Raw genomic sequence first — 5,084 nt, forward strand, 5'->3', positions numbered from 1 at the left:
AAGAAAAGCCTGACTGTCCCGTACAGGAAGCAGCGCCCGACGCTCCAGGAGCTGTGCAGGAAACAGGTCGTGGAGACGTGCGGCGGCGAGGTGGAGCGGGTCGCGAGGGTCCCCGTCAACCCAGTCCTGAAACACTTCCTGTTAGAGTTCCCGTACAGGATATGATGTCACAAGGGGGATGCCGTTGAGGCGGGACTTGGCTAACGGAGAGTTGAGACTCCATGGAGTTTCGGGACAAAAAAAAAATGATTTGGATCGGGTCGGTACTTAAGAATTTTTGGGGTCGGGTTTGCTTTGAAACTAGAGACCCGGGTCGTGGTTAGAAACGAGGTCAGAGTTCAAAAACCCGCACCCTATTCTCTAAACGGTGCACTACTTGGACAGGGTCATAGGTCACACTTGGTCTGGGTTGGGTTTATCCGGGTCGGTGGGTCCCTGGAGGACCGTATGTGGACAACAACAACAACAACAACAGGTTATGGAGCGGCGCTGCATTAAAAGAACCACCGGGGTGGTTGTGTTCTGATCCGGGTCTCGCCGACCGTGTCAGGTGGACAGTATCTCGCCGACCGTGTCAGGTGGACAGTATGGTCTCGCCGACCGTGTCAGGTGGACAGTACGGTCTCGCCGACCGTGTCAGGTGGACAGTATGGTCTCGCCGACCGTGTGAGGTGGACAGTATGGTCTCGCCGACCGTGTGAAGTGGACAGTATGGTTAGTGGACTGGTTCTGCCGTTGTAGGCAGGACTGGGTTCGCTGTAGCACAACAAATGACGCACAACAGCAACACTTTACTGACGTTGTTTACAATGTTGTTTACAACGTTGTTTACAATGTTGTTTACAATCTTTACAACGACCAGGAATATTTACGCTACACAATATTACAGTACTGTATGTACAACTGTGTACTATGTAGTACTAACGTGTATAACTGTGTACTCTCTGGTACTAATGGGTATAACTGTGAGCTATGTAGTACTAACAGGTATAACTGTGTACTATGTAGTACTAACAKGTATAACTGTGTACTMTGTAGTACTAACRGSTATAACTGTGTACTATGTAGTACTAACRGSTATAACTGTGTACTATKTAGTACTAACRGSTATAACTGTGTACTATGTAGTACTAACAGGTATAACTGTGTACTATGTAGTACTAGCATCATATCTGCTGTGCAGACTCTCTCCTCTAGGAGTGTTTTAATAATAAATATGACGTTTATATTTCAGCCTCGTCTTCCTGTCGGTCTGTGTGTTGCTGTTAGACAATATTTTAATCTCTAATCCTCCTCGTCAGTTAACAACTGATTGTTATTGTCCGGGCCAGACCCGCGGACGCGCGTGGGGCGCAATTGTGCGTCGCGCCGCTATCGGACTCTCCAAATAGACGTCCGGGGTTGTGATAAGCCTCTGGAATCGAACCATGGGTCTGTAGTGAAATCTCTAGGGCAGTGCTTAGACGCGATGCGGCCAGTCCGGGAGAGCCCCCCCCCGAGTTGAAGATAACTTGCGCCGCAAGTCACGATCTAGAACCAGCTAGTTTTAATAAGCAGGAAGTAGTGCCTACAACAGTTAAACACAAGCCAGCGGAGGTCACTGCTCTAAGAGTAATTTATTAGGTAGAGAGGAGCAGACCAGAACAGACAGACAGACAGACAAGACAGACAGACAGACAGAACAGACAGAACAGGCGGCAGGCAGACAGAAGACAGACAGAACGACAGATCAGACAGACAGAGCAGACAAGACAGACAAGACAGACCAGAACAGACAGACAGACAGGACAGACAGACAGAGAAGACAGAAGAGACAGACGAAGACAGACAGAGAGAGCAGACAGACAGACACGACAAGAAGTGTGGTTTGGTAATGACAGCTGTGTAGTCAGTAGTATAAGGCAGTGACAACATCAATGTGACAGGTGGGGTCTGAGCTATGATAGTAACGCTGTGCGTGTGTGTGTGTGTGTGTGTGTGTTGTGTGTGTGTGTGTGTGTGTGTGTGTGTGTGTGTGGTGTGTGTGTGTGTGTGTGTGTGTGTGGGTGTGGTCCTATTAGCCAGAAAATGTAGGAGGAAGGTGAAGAAACGCAGAAGGTGTGTCAGTAAATAATGTTTCTGTTCATGAGAGAGGGACGGTGTGGCCAGAATGTCTCGCCATGGTGGGGTGTGTGGTGTGTTGTGATTGGTGAGTCGGAACGGGCTAGTGATGACTAATCAAAGGCTGAAGGTCGATTACCTTGCGTCGTAAATCACGCCGTCTGATAAATAATGACGAGGAGGGGAACGCAAACCTGTCAAAATGACGAAGGAGAACATTATCCTGAATCAGAACAAGATGAATTCATCTACAGGACCAACGCATTTATACACGAATCAGACAGCTTTGTTCCCGTGGAATGTGTGGTGTGTGTGTTGTGTGTTTCATTCATAGTATTGTCAGATGTTAGAAGAAGTGAAGTCTTTCAGGCTGATTTGGCGGAGTTTTGTGGATGATTTTGTGGAAGTCTATTTATACACACAATCTCAGTATTATTTAGTTGACGGTTTCGCAGAATTCCGTCTATAACGAGCTTGTCCTTCTCCGTCTGCGGATCAACAATGAGAGGAAGTAAGAACCGGAGGACGAGTCCACTGATGTGACCCCCGGGAGGATGCGTTTATACATGGGAGTTTCGCCTTACACTGAGCGGTCATATTATGTCTCTTTCTTCTGTCTCCGCTCCTTTCTCTCCTCTGTCTTCCGCTCCTTTTCCTCTGCTCTGTCTCTCTCCTCTTTCTGTCTTCTTCTCTCCTTTCTCTCCTCTCTGTCTCCTCTGTCTCCTCTCTGTGCTCCTCTGTCTCCTCCTGTCTGCCTTTCTCTCCTCTCTGTCTTCCTTCTCTCCTCCTCGTCTCTCTTTCTCTCCTCTCTGTCTCCTTTTCTCTGCCTAATCTGTCTCCCTTTCTCTCCTCCTCTGACTCCTTTCTCTCGTCTCTGACTCCTTTCTCTCCTCTCTGACCTCCTTTTCTCCTCTCTGACTCCGTTCCGTCCTCTCTGCTCCTTTCTCTACTCTCGTGACTCCTTTCTCTCCCTCTCTGACTCCTTCTGTATCTCTCCTCTCTCTGTCTCCTTCTCTTTGTCTCCTTTCTCTGCCTCTCTGTTCTCTTTTCTCCCTCGCTGTCTCCCTTCTGTCTGCCATCTGCTGTCTCCTTTCTCTCGCTCTCTATCTCTTCCTCTCCTCTGTCTCCTTTCTGCTCATCTCTGTCTCCTTTCTTCTCCTCTCTGTCTCCTTTCCTCCTCGCTCTCTGTCTCACCTTTCTCTCCTCTCTGGTCGTCCTTTCTCTCCTCTTGTCTCCTTCTCTCGCTCTCTTTTGGGGGGGGTTTCTGCCTTTCTCTCCCTCGCCTGTCTCCTTTCTCTCCTCTCTGGTCTCCTTTCTTCTCCTCTCTTGTCTCCTTTCTGCTCCTCTCTGTCCTCCTTTCTTCCTCTCCTCTCTGCTGCCTTTTCTCTCCTCTCTGACTCCTTTGCTGTCTCCTCTCCGACTCCCTTTCTGGTCTCCTCTCCTCTCTCTGTCCTCGCTTCCTCTTTGTCTCCTGTTCTCTCCTCTCGTGTCTCTCCTCTCTGTCTCCTTTCTCCTCGCCTCTGTATCTTTCTCTCCTCTCTGTCTCCTTTCCTCTCTCCCTCTACTGACTTCCTTTCTGTCTCTCCTCTCCTCTCTCTGTTCCTGTCTCCGTCTCCCTCTTCCCTCTGTCTCCTCTCCCCTCTGCCTGTCTCCTCAGCTATGTAGGCCTGTCTTAGACCAAATTCAATAATTTGGGCTTGTCGCAACATTGAAGCCCGAGGCGGTTTCAGGTGACCTATTTTGGTCTCATGGACTACACAGATGATTAATTTCAGGTGACTCTGGTTGTCGTCATGACCTACAGCATTATTATTTGGTAAGATCAGTCAGTTCAGTAACAAATTTACACCCAAAATCTCACAACAGTGACATGATCTGGAACGACGGAGCCCTTCTTTAGAGAGCTGTGGTTAGACCACAAAACAAACACAGCAGGCAGCCTGATTACCAGGAACACACACGACAACACACACACACACCACACACAACACACACACACAGCAGCACACAACACACAGGTCACACACAACACGACACACAGCGTTTCGCCTGAAGAGTACTAAGATAGACGTCAGAAAACACAGCCGGTGACAGACGCACAGTGAAAACACGATTTTTTTTCTCTTTCCATCTCTTTCCTGGCTGTGATGTACAGGTCTCTATCCCCTCGTCTTAATGTCTGCTCTGCTGTGATGTAACAGGTCTGCTATCCTCCTCGTCTTAAGTTTCTCTCTGCTTGTGATGTACAGGTCTTGCTATCCTCGCTCGTCTTTAAATGTCTCTCTGCTGCTTGTGATGTACAGGTCTCTATCCCTCCTCGTCTTAATGTCTCTCTCTGCTGTGATGTAGCAGGTTCTGCTATCCTTCCTGCGTCTTAATGTCTCTCTGCTGTTGATGTACTGGTCTTAATCCTCCTCGTCTTAAGTGTCTCCTCTGCTGTGAATGTACAGGTCTCTACCCCTCCTGCGTCTATAATGTCTCTCTGCCTGTGATGTACAGGTCCTCATATCCTCCTCGGTCTTAATGGGTCTCTCTCTGCTGTGATGTCAGGCTCTTCCTCCTCGTCTTAAGATGTCTCTCTGCTGTGATGTACAGGTCTCCTATCCTCACTCGTCTTAGATGTCTCTCTGACTGGATTACAGGTCTCGTCTATCCTCCTCGGTCTTTAATGTTTCTCTGCGTGTGATGTACCAGGGTCTCTATCGCTCCTCGGTCTTATGTCTCTCTGCTGTGGATGGTTACAGGTCTCTTATCCTCCTCGTCTTAGAATGTCTCTCTGCTGGTGGATGTACAGGTCTGCCTATCCTCCCGTGCTTAAATGTCTCGTCTCTGCTGTGGGATGTAGCAGGTCTCTTAACCGCTCCTCGGTCTTTAATGGTCCTCTCTCTGCTGTGAGTACAGGTCTTCTACCTCTCTCGTCTTAATGTTCTCTCTGCTGTGATGTACAGGTCTCCTATCTCCCTGCGTCTTTAAAAATGTCTCTA

At 48.6% G+C, this 5,084-nt stretch overlaps 1 long non-coding RNA gene across 1 annotated transcript; it reads left to right on the forward strand.

Moving 5' to 3' along the window:
* Nucleotides 1–163: 163 nt before the first annotated feature.
* On the forward strand, nucleotides 164–1,233 carry LOC112074738 (uncharacterized). Its single transcript, XR_002894822.2, has 2 exons — nucleotides 164–550; nucleotides 610–1,233. It is a non-coding gene; the product is annotated as an uncharacterized lncRNA (long non-coding RNA).
* The last annotated feature ends 3,851 nt before the right edge of the window (nucleotides 1,234–5,084 follow it).

Source organism: Salvelinus sp. IW2-2015, unplaced genomic scaffold (assembly GCF_002910315.2).
Source record: "Salvelinus sp. IW2-2015 unplaced genomic scaffold, ASM291031v2 Un_scaffold2786, whole genome shotgun sequence".
In the NCBI taxonomy this organism is placed as follows: domain Eukaryota; kingdom Metazoa; phylum Chordata; class Actinopteri; order Salmoniformes; family Salmonidae; genus Salvelinus; species Salvelinus sp. IW2-2015.